Raw genomic sequence first — 20,113 nt, 5'->3', positions numbered from 1 at the left:
ATTAGAAGAAGCAGAATGGGTTCGAGCTCGATATGACCAGTTAAACCTCATCGAGGAAAAACGTCTAAAGGCAATTTGTCACGGACAAATGTACCAGAAGAGAATAATCGTGGCCCATGACAAGAAGGTACGACCAAGAGAATTCCATGAAGGAGAACTCGTGCTGAGAAAGATTCTCCCAATACAAAAAGACTTCTGAAGAAAATGGGCACCAAATTGGGAAGGACCATACGTCGTAAAGAAGGCATTCTCAGGTGGAGCTTTGATTCTCACTGAGATGGATGGGAAGGAGTTACCTAATCCAGTGAATTCAGATGCTGTGAAGAAATATTATGCCTAAAAAAAAAGAGATCAAGGTGAAAACCCGAAAAGGGCATCTTGATTACACAAAAGATTAGGATGAAAACCTGAGAGGGCGTCATAATGAGGTAACCTGGGCTTAAAGAGCAAGACGATTTGAACGGTAGGTCAAATGACAAGGCTATAGTATTTGAAGCATTTCTGCAAGCTCGAGATCTTCTACGCAAGAAGCCATGCTTGAAAAGATTCTTGATTAAGAAACGTGGAAGAGTTCATGCGTTGAATATCTAGAGCATTTGTATTCATTGAATGCAATTCCTTTTCTCTTTATGACACTTTTTTTACTATCATTGATTAACTTTCTTTGTTTGCTACATTCGAAATAAATAAATGTGAGGTATCCCTTTTATCCCTACCTGACCATTTTCATGCATCTCATTATGTGGTTTATTTACATGATAAAGAGTGAAATGACATACTCTAAACAAAAGAAATGTTAAACATTACCTGGATAAGAATTCGATAAGTACAAGAGTCTCAAACCAAGAACAAAGTTCAACCAGAGGCAAAAGAGTGATATTTGAGAAACACAGATTGTTCGTGAAGCTTGAGGATAGGTACAGGGCCTAAAGAGAAAGTCAAGAGCCGAAGTAATGAATGCAGATCATCGCAAAAATTATGACGAAAAAGGACATACGACAAACAGGCCTGAGGCACATAGCAAAATCATGTAGACATAAAGGCATTTAAGACAAACATGTGCATATCATGATAACATCATGAATGACATATACAGGTACTCCAGTAGGGTAGGAGGATGTGACAATAACTGTACTGAATCAAAGGAAAAGACACCTGAGTTCCACCAGATGACATCTTTTGGTATTTTGATGTTTTTATTTCTGTTTTCAAAAATCAACTCATATTGCGAGAGGTGAGTTGAGCCTCAGGACACGCTGAGGTAATTTCAATTTCTGTTTGTCAAAAATCAACTCATATTGCTAGAGGTGAGTTGAGCCTCGGGGCACGCTGAGGTATTTTCAATGTCTGCTTTTCAATTTCTGCTTTTCAAAAAAATCAACTCATATTGCGAGAGGTGAGTTGAGCCTCAGGACACGCTGAGGTATTTTCAAATTCTGTTTTTATTTATTTATTTATATTTAAAAAAAATCAACTCATATTGCGAGAGGTGAGTTGAGCCTCGGGTTACATGTCGAGGTATTTTCAAAATCTGCTTTTCAAATTAAGTTTCAAAAAACCAACTCATATTGCGAGAGGTAAGTTGAGCCTTGGCTCATATGCTGAGTTATTTTCAATTTCTGTTTTTAATGTCTATTTTTTTTTAAAAAAAGAAGGTCAATTCATATTGCGAAAAATGAGTTGAGCTCAGGATCACATGCCAAGTAGAGAATAAAGATTGGAGCTGATTGAAGACACCAGAGTTTGCCTCCTTAAAGTTGTAGTGGAGCCGATCGAGGATATCAGATCTTGCCTTTCTAAAGTTGCAGAAGAGAAGGCTACAAACCTTATCTCACTGAAGCGGTAGAAGAGCAGATTGAAGTTGTAGATCTTATCTTTCTGAAGCAGATCAAAAGCCACAAATCTCATATCCTTGAAGTTACATTGGAATAGATTGAAGCCACAAGGCATATATCCGAAGTTGCAGTGGATTGAACTAAAGTTACAAGATGCGGTGGACTAAAAAGAGACTACTTGAACAAGAAGAGCACCAAAGAAGTCAAAACTCGGCAAGACTGGACAAATTTGGTCTTCCTTGAAAGTCTTTGCTCTATTCTCGTTGCACGATAATAAACAAAGAAGGGCAGCTGTAGAAGCCCAAAATTTGCCCAGCCCAAATATATTACAACTAAACCCCTAAACCCATTAAAACCCTTAACCCATCAGACCCACTTAAACCCATTTACATCAAAACCCAACAGTAGCCCAAACACTAAAACCCAAAATTAGAAACAAACAAAAAACCCTAAATCTAACCCTAGCCACCTCCCCACTTGCCTCTACCACCACCCACTGCCACTCTTCTGTCAGCCACCTGCTCCACCACCTGCACCTGCAAATTCAGAAGAGAAGTGACAGCAAACAAGTAGCAAAATCGGGCTATAAAAGCCCCAAAATTGTAAACTAAAAGGACCTTTTTTTGAACCTTTTTTCGAATATATAAAAAGAGAACAAAAAAGAAAGATTCAAGGACAGAAACAAAGAACCCAAAAATCATATTCAGAGAAATAGTAAGGTATACAAGGGCAAAGATTACTTCATCTTTTATTTTATTCCTTTTTTCATTTTCTTTCTCTTCGGATCTATTTACATACATATCAATATTTTCCCATTTTTTTAAGAAATATCAAAGGAAATAAAATAAAAAAAATACACTTTTCGGAGTTCCGGCCACCGCGCGCGGTGGTTGACGACGGCGGAGATGCGGCAGTAGACGGCGGTGGGTCGCCGGAGTTGCTGAACGGGCCATTGAACCTGCAGAGAAAAAAAAAGAAGAGAAAGAAAATTTAAAAAAAAAAGCAAAGGAAAGAATGAATTTAAAAAAAACAATCTGACTTATATAGGCCCCTAAAACGACGTCGTTTTGAGGTTGGCCTTAAACACCCAAAACGACGTTGTTTTGATGCAACCCGGATTTGACCCGATCCAATAGGCTGAGATCCGCGTGTTTTTCATTAGAGGGGCTAATTGCACTTTTAGCCCCTTCGCTTTTTTATAGTTTTATAATTCAATTTTTTGTATTTTTAATTTTGCCCAGAAATTTTGTTTTGGTTTCATTTTGGTCCCTCTGCTGTTGTGCGTTTTAGGCCGAATGGTTTATTGCCCGATCTAGTCCCTCTTATTTGTTTGCGTGTGCAATTTAGTCCTTTCCCCTTTATTTCTTTTTAAATTTGCCCCAAAACTTTGTTATTAGTTCAATTTTAGTCCTTTCCTATTTATTTTTGTTTCTTTATTAAATATTATTATTATTATTATTTCTAATATTATTAAGTTTATCAATATTATTTTTTTATATATTAGTATATATTTTATTATATACATATATATATATATATATTGTAGTGTTTTCTATTACTTCATTTTTATATTTTGTTATATTTGCTTTTTTGCATTACAATATTATTATATATGAGTGTATATGTTTTTATGTACGTATATGTATATATATTTATATAGCCTTATTTTTATCATTTTTTAATATTTTATTATACGTGCTTTTTTGTTACTATTATTAATATTATATAATAGTGTATACTTTTTATCATATATATGTATATATATATATATATTTGTACATAGTCTTATTTTTATTACTTTATTTCAATATTTTTGTTATATTTGTTTTTTCGTATTTCAATATATTTATTATATAGTGTATATTTTATTGCCTATGTGTATATATATATTAATATATATAGTATGATTTTAATTACTTTATTATTTTTAGTATATTTTATTATTTTTTTATATTTTAATATTATTACTATTATTATTATTATCATTGTTAATATAGTGAATATTTTTGTTATATGTATGTATGTATATATATATGTATTTATATAATAGTATTTTCAGTTACCTTATTTTAACATTATTATTATATTATACATTTTCCCTTTCATGTTTATTTATCTATTACTCTATTAATAATTAACTTAATTTACTGATTATTATTATTATTATTATTATTATCACTATTGTTATATTTAGTATTACTTTTATTTTCTTTATAACTAATTATTACTGATCTTCGTATTATTACAATTGTTTCTTATTTTTATTTTATATTATATTATTAGTTTTTTATTAGCATTAGTTTTAGTTTCAATTAATAATTTGACATGCATATATATTATGTGTATATTCTTTTAATAGATATTATGTATATATTTGCATATACCATTTTTTTATGTACATATTTTTAATATTATCTTTTTAGTATGTACATATTTTCAATACTATTATGTAAACACTTTTCATTCCTATTATTACATATATACTTTAATATATATATACATATAGTAATTGTAAGTATTTTTAATATTACGTTACGTCACTCCATATAGCACCCCAAACCCGCCCAGACGTTATGGTCGGATCCGATATGCCACATCGAAGCGTTCAAAACATTTTATATTGTTGATCCGAAAAACTTACTTAGTGTTTTAAAAGATAATTTCATTATAGGTTAAAGTGAATGGAAGTCGTGCACCGTAGGAAACCGGAAAAGAGGTGGTGAGTCCATCGGATCGCTAATACCAAGCTCCTTCGGATCCAATCCTAGACATGCATACCGCCATTGCCACACCTTAACGTCATGGATATTTCTAGAAACCGATTTGATTAAGTCATTTTAGGAAAAGTGATTAATTTTGGAAAATACTTTCATTGCGGAAGCTTTGCTTGTTGTCGTGTTATTTTGAAATCAATTGTTGTTTTTGAAAACGCGCCTAAAGCTATCCAATTTCAACAGTTAAAATAAGTAATACCTATCTTAGTAATACATATTAAAACCATCAAAAATAATTAAGCGGCCTTATTACATTTAAAACCCAAAACTTCAAACGTAAATAAAAGGATGTCCAGTTCACCGTAAGAAAATCAAACTTTCGAACGGGTGGCCACTTCAATTCCCTCACACTCCAAGCCCACTATGGTTGGGGATTACTGCGTGGATGAAAATAAAAGGGTGATTTTGGGAAACTCGGTGTGTAAATTAACCCAACCATAGCCTACATCACTCAAACCACGTAAATAGAATAAGTTGGCCTTAGCCCGAGCAATTGAGAATAAAGCCCATAGGCCCATAACAGAACAGAACATATATTACATGTTTATGTAGAAACCCAACCTAGATTCATCCATAACACCCCCGTACCAGCCTTACACCATGTGGGGAGACTACTCGACCCACCCAACCGCTACACACCACAGAAATCGCAGCGGGGCTGCTAGATATTGTGACGAAGTCATCAAATACAGATATTGTGGCAGAGCCACCAGAACAGATATATGTGGTAGAGCCACCAGATCAGATAATTGTGGCGTAGCCACCAGGACAGATATATGTGGCAGAGCCACCAGATCAGATAATTGTGGCATAGCCACCAGGACAGATATATGTGGCAGAGCCACCAGATAAGATAATTGTGGCATAGCCACCAGGACGCTTCCTCCATAGTATAACCCAAGTCCCCATGCAACAGATATATAATCATGGCATACATCATACAGAATCAGATCGTCATGCTTTTCAGTCAAAAGTAACCCTAGAGGTATAATGGTAATTTTGCCTACATAGGGGTATTCAAGTAATTTAAATATTCTTAAGGTTTTCATACATAACATAGCCATTTATGTATGATCAGAAACACTTACTGCGTTTTCTTACCAATTTGGGCTCGTTGGACCATTATCCCGTTTTTGGCCCATTAAGCCCAAAAATATTGAAATGCACAGAATCGCGCACTCTGCAGTCTTATCACTTTATTTTACCATATACGTCAAACTATTAATCTCATGAGCATTCACACACTCGCAAGATCTTAAAATATCGGCTTTTCGGCATTTCGGCTTTTCGGCTTGTGCCGATCTAGTCTATAAGAGGGTGTTAGTTACACATTTGCTGACGATATATTCGACGAGATCCACACACGAACCGCCTACAATTGGATTACTAACACGTTAATCTAACTATTCAAATACAAACTACGATTAACCCCTTACAATATTCGGCCAACCACACCTACAGATCATAGTAAGCTTATAAGAAATCAATAAGCAACTCATTAACAAATTTTTGTCAATGTTTACCACATAATCATAATTTCACTGCAAGCTGTCTTCCTGAGCAATAGTAACTAAATCATTTATAACTGGAGCTACGAAACTCCAAATCAAGTGCCGTTAATTTTCCCTAAAAATATACTCATATATCTTCTATCCATAAAATTTTCAGAATTTTTGGTTTGGCCAATCAATACCAGATTTTTCTTAAAGTTTCCCATGTTTCACTATTTGAATAATCTGACCACTCTTCATTACGAATCAAATTTCTCATTGTACAGAATTCAAAATATGTTCTTGTTTATTTCATTAGAAACTAGACTCAATAAGATTTAATTACATAATTTATTCAGCTTCTAATTCATCTCCCACAATTTATGGTGATTTTCCAAATTCACGTTAGTGCTGCTGTCCCAAGCAGATTTATTACCAAATCACTCTTTCACACATACCTTGCAAGCATGTTATTTAAACATGTATATCACCAATCAATCATCACATATCTATGATTTTACTTAATTATAATCTCCATTTCATCATTTTAAAGCACAACATGTTAGCCGATTTTTCCTTTTAGCATCTAAGGCACATGCATGCTCATTTGTTTGGCTCAACTTCACCTATCTTCCATTTTTCATCAAAAGAACATGAAACAACAACCATTTCCTTCATTTTAATTCATGACTAAATGCTCACAACACAACTAAAAACCAAAATATGCAAGGTAGAATCAAGAAGAACTCATGAATCTCAAAATAGAAGCAAGGTACCAAGAACTTACCTTCAATTTTCCTCCTCCTAGTGACCGAATACTCAAGAGCTTTCTCCTCTCCTTTCTCTTCTCTAACTTTCGGCTATGATGAACAAAGATGGACAAAACTTTGTTCTTTTCATCCTTTTGTTATTTTATTACCCAACAGTTAATGACACAAAATAACCTATATTATTTGTGCCATACCTATGCCATAATGTCAATAAAAAAAAATGCCCATAATGCTTATCATGCCCATCATGGAACATTTACCTAACCCATTATCAATTTTTTTTATCAATTTGTACCATAAATTATGGATATCAAGTGCTCATATTGTCTTCAACAACATGATGGCCGGCCACTTCTTGTAAAATGGGAGGTTTGACATGCAAATCCTCCTATTTTGCACTACTATTTATTTGGCCATTACAAATTAGCCTATAGCATTTTCAAACATTTTCACATAGGTCCTATTTCATAATTTTACTCACAAATGACAAAATCAAAACATGAAATTTTGCCAACATTCACAGAATTCCCGAAAATTGGGGCGTTACAACTCTACCCCCTTAAAGAAATTTCGGCCTCGAAATTTACCTGATCCAAATAGTTGAGGGTATTGTGGACGCATAGTCTCTTCTGATTCCCAAGTAGCTTCTTCCCTTCCATGATTACGCTAAAGCACTTTCACTAACGATACAGATTTCCTTCTAAAAACCTTAACATCTCGAGCCAATATTTGCACAGGCTCCTCCTCAAAGGTCAACTCAGTCTGAACTTCAATTTTCGAATCGCGGGACATGAGCAGGTCGAACGATAATGCCTTAACATGGAGACGTGAAAACATCGTGAATCTGTCTAACTCGAGGCAATTCCAACTGATAAGCCACTGGGCCTACTCGCTTCAAAACCCGATAAGGCCCAATGAACCGCAGACTCAACTTGCCCTTCTTACCGAACCTTAATATCTTATTCCAAGGAGAAACCTTTAAGAAGACCATATCACCTACTGAGTACTCAATCTCCTTACGCTTCAAATCTGCATACGACTTTTTCCTATCAGATGCTTCTTTTAACCGATCCCTAATTATTCTGACCTTATCCTCAGTATCAGCTACCAACTCTGGTCCAAGAATTTGTCGCTCTCCTAGTTCAGTCTAACAACTAGGTGTACGGCACCTTCGTCCATACAGTGCTTCATACGGTGCCATTCGAATACTCGCCTGGTAACTGTTATTGTATACAAATTCTGCCAACGGCAAGTAATCCTCCCAACTACCTCGAAAGTCAATCACGCATCCCCTCAACATGTCCTCCAGAATCTGAATAACCCTCTCTGACTGACCATCAGTTTGGGGATGGAAAGTCGTACTAAAGTTCAATCGCGTCCCCAACGCCTCATGCAACTTTTTCCAAAATCGAGATGTGAATCTGGGATCCCGGTCAGAGACAATCGAAACTGGGACTCCATGAAGTCATACAATCTCCGCCACATACAGCTTGGCTAACTTTTGAAGCAGAAAGTCAGTACGTAAAGGTATGAAATGGGCTGATTTGGTCAAACTACCCACAATCACCCACACCGAGTCTTTCTTTGATGGTGTCAAAGGCAACCCACTCACAAAGTCCATGGTTACCTTCTCCCACTTCCAAAGTGGTATCTTCACCGGCTGTAACAGTCCAGAAGGTAATTGATGCTCACTTTCACTTGTTGGCATGTCGACATTTTCCTACAAACTCGTTATTTCGCTAAGTCCGAGCCACCAAGACAATTCTCGCAAGTCGTGATACGACTTATTCCTCCGGGATACATGGCACATAGTCCTCATGAGCTTCCTTCAATATTATGCGCCTTAAATCGAGTCCTCGAACACAAATTCTTCCTCGAAACACGTAACTCCATCACCATTTAAACCGAACTCGAAGTTTCCTTCCTTAACTTGTTGAAAACGAGCAACCAAAGACTCATCTTCCAACTGCTTCCTTAATCTGGTCCACCAAAGTTGGCCTTACTTGCAATTCAGTCAACAAACTGCCATCATCATACAAACTCAAACGAGCAAACATTACTTTCAGATCAGATACGGTTCTACAACTTAAAGCATCGGCTACCACATTAGCCTTGCCTGGGTGATACTCGATCGAATAGTCATAGTCCTTAAGCAACTCAATCCATCTCCTTTGCCTAAGGTTCAGCTTCTTCTGAGTCAACAAATACTTAAGACTCTTGTGGTCTGTGTATATAATACACCTCTCCCCGTACAAGTAATGTCTCCAAATCTTAAGTGCAAATATCACTGCCGCCAACTCCAAATCATGAGTAGGATAGTTCCCTTCATGAGGTTTAAGCTGTCGTGATGCATATGCAACCACCTTACCCTCCTGCATTAACACGCAGCCCAAACCCACGTGTGATGCGTCACTGTACACAGTAAAATCCTTCCCAGACTCCGGCTGAATCAACACAGGTGTTTCAATCAGAACTTTCTTTAACTTCTCAAAAGCTTCCTGCTGCTTCTCAGTCCATACAAACAGTACTCCTTTCCTTATGAGTTTTGTCGAGGTGCCGCCATCACGAAAAACCTTCCACAAACCTTTCAGTAGTATCCCGCCAACCCTAGGAAACTTTGAATTTCGACACCGCCCTAGGTGGCTTCCACTCCAAAATTGCTTCAATCTTTCGAGGGTCCACCTTAATCCCTTCGGCAGAGACCACATGTCCTAAGAAGGTTACCTCCCTCAACCAAAATTCACACTTGCTGAACTTCGCAAAGAGTTTCTTCTCCCTTAACACTCGTAACACTATACGGATATGCTCATCATGTTTCGCTTCAGTTTCAGAATATACCAGGATATCATCAATGAAGATGACTACGAATCAATTCAAGAATGGTTGGAACACCCGATTCATCAGATCCATAAATGTTGCAGGAGCGTTCGTCAGTCCAAATGGCATAACCAAAAACTCGTAATGACCATACCGAGTCCTGAATGCCGTCTTATGGATATCCGCCTCCTTGACCCTTAACTGAGGATATCCAGATCGGAGGTCGATCTTAGAAAATACAGAAGCCCCTCTAAGCTGGTCAAACAGATCGTCAATCCTTGGCAGTGGATACTTATTCTTAATTGTCAGTTTGTTCAACTGGCGATAATCAATGCACATTCGCATTGTACCATCCTTCTTCTTCACGAATAGCACCGGCACTCCCCATGGAGACACGCTTGGCCTAATGAAGCCCCTATCCAACAACTCTTGAATTTGTGCCTTTAGCTCCACCAACTCCTTCGGTGCCATTCTATACGGTGCGATAGACACTAGTGCCGTTCCAGGCAATAAGTCGATTCCAAACTCCACTTTTCGGTTCGGAGGCAATCCTGGAAGCTCCTCCGGAAAAACATCTTGGAACTCCTTTACAGTCCTAACCTTATCCACTGACAATCCCTCCCCTTCTGACTGACTTACAAATGCCAAATAGGTCTCATAACCTTTCCGAATCCACTTTTCGACTCTTAATGCTGACACCACATTGGACAAATAATCCCTTCGCTCGCCTATCATCATAACCTCCTCACCCTTCGTGGTCCTTAACACCATTCGTTTTGCAGCACAATCCAAAGTCGCCCTATGCTTAACAAGCCAATCCATTCCCAGAATGAGGTCAAACTCTCCGAACGGTAACTCCATCAGTTCTCCAGGGAAAACCTTGCCTTGAGTTTCTAAGGCTACATCCCTATATAGTTTGTTTACCCTAACCGAATGACTTAAAGGACTTAACACAGATACCCCACTCACCATCTGCTCAGAGTGCACACCCAACAACCCAGATATGGCATATGCAACATAGGAATGAATAGATCCAATATCCACCAAAGCAGTATATGGCATGCCAGAAACCAAGAACGCACTAGTTATGACGCAAAAGGTCGCCTCCTCTCGACGACGAGCTGCATACACCAAAGCTGGCTGTCGAGCTTTAGCATTTTCGACACCCCTGCCAGGTGCCCTTCGACCTCGATCGTTTCTATTTTCACCCCTACCATGTCCACGTCCTCTCGGTGGTTGGGGTCTACCCCTTACGGGTTGAGCAATCCTTTGTTCAGCAACTTGAACTTGATCAGCTTTCTGAGGGCAGTCCCGTACTCTATGCTCCATAGATCCATATCAGAAATAAGCACCAAAGTGTTTCCTACACTCGCCCAAATGTACCTTACCACAGTCTCCACAGATTGATGGTCTGACCACATTCATCGGCACTGCTCGAACCGGTTCCTCTACTCTTGCTTTTTTAATAATCCTATTTGCACCACCCGAGGGTCCTGAATCCCTCCGGAAATGGTTCCAATCCTTCTCCCGATTTTGCTTTTTAGCACACTTAACCTCCACAGCGATCCTTGCCTTCTCCACCAAAACCGCGAAGTCTCGCTCCCTCTGCGGAGCGATCAACACCCTGAGGTCATCTTTAAGACCATCCTCGAAGCGCACACTTCACTCATACTCCGAGCAACTATGCCCACGGCATACCGGCTCAACCTCGTAAACTCGGCCTCGTGACTCGGCAGAATCTGCTTTTACCTTCTTGCACCAGATTCAGGAATTCTTTCCTGCGGGCATCCACATAACTTGCTCCAACATACTTCCCTTTAAAGGCCGTCTTAAATAGTTCCCAAGTTACCCTATCAGCTGGGGTTCCTTCTCTCACAGTGAGCCACCACTGGTAAGCCTCGTCCCGTAGCAACGATACGGCTCCCTTCAGCTTTTGCTCCACAGAGCAATCCAAGTCATCCATAATTCGTTCTGTGGCCTCCAACCAATATTCTGCCACATTCGAGGCGATACGAGACACACCCCTAAAGATCTCCGCTCCGTTGGCCCGGAGTCATTCAAAAATTGATCCTTGAATTCCGTTGCCCGAACTTGTCCCGGCAACCCTTTCCAGAACACGAAGCATTGCCTGCGACAGAGCGTCATCCCCGGCACCACGATCATGAGACTCCACTTCCGTTGCCGATGGTACCGGTGCATCTGCCTTCGGTATATGTCCCGAAGATGAAGATACCGCTCGAGCCCTTCCTCGGCCACTTTCACGGCCTCTATCACGAGTAGCTCTTGTACTCATATCGTATTATCTGTTTACGAATTTTATGCATTAACTTAGTATTCCAGGGATTGTTACAGATGTTTTATGAATCGATAAGAATTCAAAGTTTGTTTTCGCAGAATCAAGTCTAGTTACGCTTTCAATCTCTTATCGATTTTCCTATGGTTTCAGATCATCCTATCTAGAGTGTCCTAGTAAGGTTTGATGCATGCAGATAATTCAGAAAATATTCGTAAAAGAGTAGTACTTACGACCTTGGTGCGTGGATTCAGCAGCCACCTCATCGGGCCAGATAAACTCAAAAGATTTAGACTTTTGAAATCCATTTTCCAAACATTTGTGTTAAAAAAACAAGTATGGAGATTATCTCTTTTAAACAGAAATTTTCAAAAGTCGTTTTTCCAAAATACCCTCCTTTTTTGGCATAAAGTTTTGAAAACCCTTTTTGGACCCGATCCACAGCCGAGTTGTTGCAACTGGGCTCTGATACCACTAAATATAGTACCCCAAATCTGGCCCAGACGTTATGGCCAGATCTAACATGCCACATCGAAGCGTTCAAAACATTTTATATTGTTGATCCAGAAAAACTTACTTAGTGTTTTAAAAGATAATTTCATTATAGGTTAAAGTGAATGGAAGTCGTGCACCGGTAGGAAACCTAAAAGAGGTGGTGAGTCCATCGGACTACTTAAGTACCAAGCTCCCTTCGGATCCAATCCTAGACATGCATACCGCCATTGCCACACCTTAACGTCATGGATATTTCTAGGAAACTGATTTGATTAAGTCATTTTTAGGAAAAGTGATTAATTTTGGAAAATACTTTCATTGCGGAAGCTTTGCTTGTTATCGTGTTATTTTGAAATCAATTGTTGTTTTTGAAAACACGCCCTAAAGCTATCCAATTTCAACAGTTAAAATAAGTAATACCTATCTTAGTAATACATATTAAAACCATCAAAAATAATTAAGCGGCCTTATTACATTTAAAACCCAAAACTTCAAACGTAAATAAAAGGATGTCCAGTTCACCGTAAGAAAATCAAACTTTCGAGCGGGTGGCCACTCCGAATTCCCTCACGACTCCAAGCCCACTATGGTTGGGGATTACTGCGTGGATGAAAATAAAAGGGTGAGTTTGGGGAAACTCATGTGTAAATTAACCCAACCATAGCCTATATCACTCAAACCACAAAAATAGAATAAGTTGGCCTTAACCCGCAATGTAATTGAGAATAAAGCCTATAGGCCCATAATGTAACGTAGCAGATATTACATGTTTATGCGTAAACCCAACCTGATTCATCCATAACACCCCTGCATCAGCCTTACACCATGTGGGAGACTACTCGACCCACCCAACCGCACACACCACGTAAATCGCAGCGAGGTCGCTAGATATTGTGATGAAGTCACCAGATACAGATATTGTGGCAGAGCCACCAGAACAGATATATGTGGCAGAGCCACCAGATCAGATAATTGTGGCATAGCCACCAGGACAGATATATGTGGCAGAGCCACTAGATCAGATAATTGTGGCATAGCCACCAGGACAGATATATGTGGCAGAGCCACTAGATCAGATAATTGTGGCATAGCCACCAAGACGCTTCCTCCATAGTATAACCCAAGTCCCCATGCAACAGATATATAATCATAGCATACATCATACAGAATTAGATCGTCATACTTTTCAGTCAAAAGTAACCCTAGGGGTATAATGGTAATTTTGCATACATAGGGGTATTCAAGTAATTTAACTATTCTTAAGGTTTTCATACATAACATAGCCATTTACGTACGATCAGAAACACTTACCGCATTTTCTTACCAATTTGTGCCCGTTGGCCCATTATCCCGTTTTTGGCCCATTAAGCCCAATAATATCGAAATGCACAGAATAGCGCACTCTGCAGTCTTATCACTTTAATTTACCATATACATCAAACTATTAATCTCATGAGCATTCACACACTCGCAAGATCTCAAAATACCGACTTTTCGGCTTGTGCCGATCTAGTCTATAAGAGGGTGTTAGTTACACACACTTTGCGACAATATCTCGATTTGAGATCCACACACGAACCGCCTACAATTGGATTACTAACACGTTAATCTAACTATTCAAATACAAACTACGTATTAACCCCTTACAATATTCGGCCAACCACACCTACAGATCATAGTAAGCTTATAAGAAATTAATAAGCAACTCATTAACAAATTTTTGTCAATGTTTACCACATAATCATAATTTCACTGCAAGCTATCTTCCTGAGCAACAGTAACTAAATCATTTATAACTGGAGCTACGAAACTCCAAATCAAGTGCCGTTAGTTTTCCCTGAAAATATACTCATATATCTTCTATCCATAAAATTTTTAGAATTTTTGGTTTGACAAATGAATACCAGATTTTTCTTAAAGTTTCCCATGTTTCACTGTTTGAATAATCTGACCACTCTTCATTACGAATCAAATTTCTCATTGTACAGAATTCAAAATATGTTCTTGTTTATTTCATTAGAAACTACACTCAATAAGCTTTAATTACATATTTATTCAGCTTCTAATTCATCTGCCACAATTTATGGTGATTTTCCAAAGTCACGTTACCGCTGCTGTCCCAAGCAGATTTATTACCAAATCACTCTTTCACACATACCTTGCATGCATGTTATTTAAACATGTATATCACCAATCAATCATCACATATCTATGATTTTACTTAATTATAATCTCCATTTCATCATTTTAAAGCACAACATGTTAGCCGATTTTTCCCTTTAGCATCTAAAGGCATGCATGCTCATTTGTTTGGCTCAACTTCACCTATCTTCCATTTTTCATCAAAAGAACATGAAACAACAACCATTTCCTTCATTTTAATTCATGACTAAATGCTCACAACACAACTAAAAACCAAAATATGCAAGGTAGAATCAAGAAGAACTCATGAACCTCAAAATAGAAGCAAGGTACCAAGAACTTACCTTCAATTTTCCTCCTCCTAGTGACCGAATACTCAAGAGCTTTCTCCTCTCCTTTCTCTTCTCTAAATTTCGGCTATGATGAACAAAGATGGACAAAACTTTTTTCTTTTCATCCTTTTGTTATTTTATTACCCAACAGTTAATGACACAAAATAACCTATATTATTTGTGCCATACCTATGCCATAATGTCAATAAAAAAAATGCCCATAATGCTTATCATGCCCATCATGGAACATTTACCTAACCCATTATCAATTTTTTTTTATCAATTTGTACCATAAATTATGGATATCAAGTGCACATATTGTCTTCAACAACATGTTGGCCGGCCACTTCTTGTAAAATGGGAGGTTTGACATGCAAATCCTCTTATTTTGCACTACTATTTATTTGGCCACTACAAATTAGCCTATAGCATTTTCAAACATTTCACATAGGTCCTATTTCATAATTTCACTCACAAATGACAAAATCAAAGCATGAAATTTTGCCAACATTTATAGAATTCCCGAAAATTGGGGCGTTACACTCCACTCATTATTATATGCTTGTACATGCGTTCGTCTCTATTTTATGTTTAACACTATTGTTATCATGTTTAATATCGCATACGTTGTTATTGTTCTTTAATATTATTATCGTAGATATTGTTTGTTTCGATGTATTTCTAACTCTGTTATGTTTGGTTACCTCCCATTTTTGTATCATCTCGCTGTCCAACACTTTAAAGATTTTTATTCATGTCTTTTAATTTCAATAAATAAGGCAATGTACCGATTTAACGTTAAGTCATCGATTTCATAGCTATGTTGGGTGAAATTCATCGGCTCGTGTTAAAAATGGGACACCCTTTCTAAAAAAAATCAAAAACTAAAAAAATCTCATTTTTCAATCGGATCACGATTAAATGTCAAATTGAATTTGTATTTTTGAAAATCAAGACAACACTTGTTTAATAAAGATACCAATTTTAGGCATCGCGAGGGTGCTAATACCTTCCTCGCACGTAACCGACTCTCGAACCCTTTTTTTTTCTGGATTTTCGCGTAGACCCAAATTTGGCCTTCATTTTTGTTCAAGAATAAATTTTCTTTTCAAAAAAGATGATTTATTAAGTGTCCGATCATACCTAGAAAAAAAATCGGTGGCGACTCCTTTTTTTTAAAAAATAAAACCGAAAGTCGGTTTTTCAAATTTCCAATAAGTCACCTCAATTAGCGACCAAAGAAAAATTTTTACGTTGCTACAGTTCGCATTTAATCATATAATAACATCTATTTGCTTATAAACTTACCTCGGACAACGATAATCGGAACGGGATGACTAATCGACAACTTTGGTTTTCCCCGATCCAAATCTGATTTCTTTGGTTCTTGATCTAAACATATTCAAATTAAAATCATTCAAATATAATTTCATTCAATTTAGTCCAAAAACACATAAATTGGCAAATTACCATTTTGCCCCTAACATTTCACACTTTTTACAATTTAGTCCAAATTGCACAAAACACAAAACATACAAAATTTGCACACACCATGCTTAAGCCAAATCTTCCTTATGATCATAAAAGTGCATACATTTCATTTATTTCACATTTTAGTCCCTCAATTTATTATGTTTACAATTTAGCCCTAATTACTCAAATTCATAAAAAATTCCAATACAAAACATATTAATCCAAAACATATCTTTCATAATTCATCAACTAACATCACAAAGCTAAATTATTCATCAATAGCATAACTCAAAATATTCATCAAAATTAGAAATTCAAGCATGGGCTTTGTACATTACACTACAACGATAAAAAATCGAGCTAGTTACATACCTTAATCAAGCTTCAACAATGGCCGAATACCCTAAGCTTTATTTCTTTTCTTTCTTTTTGTTATTCGGTCATAGGAAGAAAGATGAAAAATGGCTTTTAAATTTTATGTTTTATATTATTATAACTTATTAATCATTTTACATATATAACCTTTATAATAAAATTTTAAACCATTTTAATTCATGGTTATAACCGTCCATCACTTTAACAATGGTTATATTTCATTATAAATACCTCAAATTAAAAAGACAACAACAATTCGACCCTTTCACATTTAACCATCAAATTTTCATTTTACGCTATTAAGCCCTTTTATTAAATCGGGCACTTAAACGACAAAATTAAAACACGAAAATTTCACACAAATTAATTCACACATAATGAACATAGAAAATAATTTTTAAAAATTTTTTTCTGACTCAGATTCGTGGTCCCTAAATCACCGTTCCAAATAGGGTCTAAACCGGGCTGTTACAACTCTCCCCTCTTTGGGATTTTTGTCCCCAAAAATCTTACCGGTGAATAGGTTCGGATAACGTTCTTTCATTGCATCTTCTGGCTCCCATTTTGCCTCCTCAACTCCGTGTTTACACCACAGTACTTTCACTAACGAAATTTTCTTATTTCTTAATTCTTTAACTTCACGAGCCATAATACGAATCGGTTCTTCCTCATATGTCATATCAGACTTAATCTCAATCTCTGAGGATTAATAATATGTAAGGGATCAGATCGATATCTACGAAGCATCGAAACATGGAATACGTTATGAATCTTTTCTAACTTAAGTGGCAACAATAGTCTATACGCAACCGGTCCAATACGCTCAATAATCTCATACGACCCAATAAATCTCGGACTCAATTTGCCTTTATGACCAAATCTGAGTATTTTCTTCCACGGTGAGACTTTCAAAAATACTTTTTCCCTGATCTGAAACTCTATATCTTTTTGTTTCAAGTCAACATACGATTTCTGACGATCTGATGTTGTTTTCAGACTTTCGCAAATCACTTTCACTTTCTGTTCTGTCTCTATGATCAAATCGACCCCGTGTATCTTGTTTTCACTAAGCTCAGTCCAATATAATGGTGTACGACATTTACGACCGTACAAAGCCTTGTAATGCGCCATTTTGATACTCAATTGAAAGCTATTATTGTATGCAAATTCAATCAGAAGTAAGTATTGTTCCCACGTATCTTCAAACTCGAGAATGCAACATCTCAACATATCTTCAAGTATCTGAATGATTCATTTGGAATGACCATCTATTTTCGGATGGAAAGCAGTGCTGAAATGTAATTTCATACCTAGTGCATCTTGCAGTTTCTTCTAAAACCGTGATGTAAACCTCGGATCTCTATTCGAAACAATAGAAATAAGTACTCCATGCAATCTCAAAATCTGAGAAACATACAATTCAACTAGCTTATCAAGTGAGTAATCTGTGTGAACCAGAACAAAATGAGCCGATTTAGTCAATCTATCCACAATAACCCAAATCGCATCTTTCTTGCTCGGTGTCAACGGTAAACCGGATACAAAATCCATCGTGACTCTGACCATTTCCACTCAAGTATCATGATTGGTTAAAGCAATCCAGAAGATACCTGATGTTCAGATTTTACTTGCTGATAGACTAAACATTTCTAAACAAAGTTAGAAATGTCTCGTTTCATACCATGCCACTAGTAAAGTTGTTTCAAATCATTATACATTTTCGTACTACCCGGGTGAACAGATAATCGACTATTATGAGATTCATTCAAAATCATCTGAATCAACTCTGGATTTCTCGGAACACATATTCGGTTTCTGAACCTCGGACAATCCTCAGCATCAACTCTAAACTCTGAATCAACATTCAAATCACATTGGCCCTGCTTTACTAACAACTCATTATCAACTTTCTGAGCATCACAAATCTATTAAATATATAATGGTCTTGCTTTAAACTCAGCTATAATCGAGCCATCATCAGACATAGCCATATGCGCATTCATTACACGCAAAGCAAATAGTGATTTTAGGCTTAGAGCATCAGCAACAACATTAGCCTTTCCTGGATGGCAGTCAATCACAAGCTTGTAGTCTTTTAAAGTTCTAACCATTGATGCTATCTCAAATTCAGATCTTTCTGAGTCATCAAATATTTCAGGCTTTTGTGATCAGAATAAATGTGACATTTCTCACTGAATAGATAGTGGCGCCATATTTTCAATGCAAACAGAATAGCTGTCAATTCCAGGTTGTGTGTCGGATAGTTCTTTTCATACGGCTTTAACTGCCTTCAGTCATAAACTACAACTTTTCCTTCCTACATCAAAACACAGCCCAAACCATTCAAAGATGCATCACTATAGATAACAAATTCTTTACCTGAATCTGGCTGAACTAGTACTGGAGCTTTGGTCAAACTTTCAACTGATCAAAACTTTTCTAGCACTTTTATGACCACTCGAACTTAATATCTTTCTGTAATAGCTTCCTCATCGGGGTTGCAATCATAGAGAAACCTTTCACGAATCATCTATAGTAACCAGCAAGTCCTAGAAAACTTCGAACTTCAGAAACATTTCTCGGAGGTTTCCAATCGAGTATAGCCGAAATTTTACTCGGTTCAACCCGAATACCCAATGCTGATACTACATGTCCCAGAAAACTGACTTCACGTAACTAGAACTCGTATTTACTGAACTTTGCATACAACTGTTTATCTCGTAAAGTCTGTAACACAAGTCTCAAATGTTCAGCATGCTTGGTTTCATCACGGGAATATATCAAAATGTCATCTATGAACACAACCACAAATTGATCCAGATACTGCCTGAAGATCCGGTTCATCAAATCCATAAAAACAACAGGTGCATTAGTGAGTCCAAAAGGCATAACCAAAAGCTTATAGTGTCTGTAGTTCGGCATTTACCCTTCCACCCAGTTCAGTCACAACAGTGATAAACAAGATTGAGTCTGAGCTATATCTAAGTTCATTAGGAAGTTCAAAGAAAAAACGATGGGTTGCTGGTATTTTGGGAGTCCACATTGTTGATTCACCTAGTAAGTATTTGGGAATTCAATTGGGTCTTATGAATATCGATTCTTTCAACTGATTTTCGATGTCGGTTAACCTTAATAAAGTAATCACTTGCAATAATTGCCCTCTACTCTCTATCTCGTGTTCAAGAACCGAAGTCGACGCTTAATTCTTTTGATAGAATAGTTCGGTCCTTTTGGTGGGGGCATGATACTCGTAATCGAGGACTACACCTAAATCGATGGGAGCAATTATGCAAATCTATGCAACTCGGTAGTCTCGG

Source organism: Gossypium arboreum, chromosome 7, assembly GCF_025698485.1.
Source record: "Gossypium arboreum isolate Shixiya-1 chromosome 7, ASM2569848v2, whole genome shotgun sequence".
NCBI lineage: Eukaryota > Viridiplantae > Streptophyta > Magnoliopsida > Malvales > Malvaceae > Gossypium > Gossypium arboreum.
The sequence above is the reverse complement of the archived record's forward strand: the minus strand, read 5'-3'. Positions refer to the sequence as shown.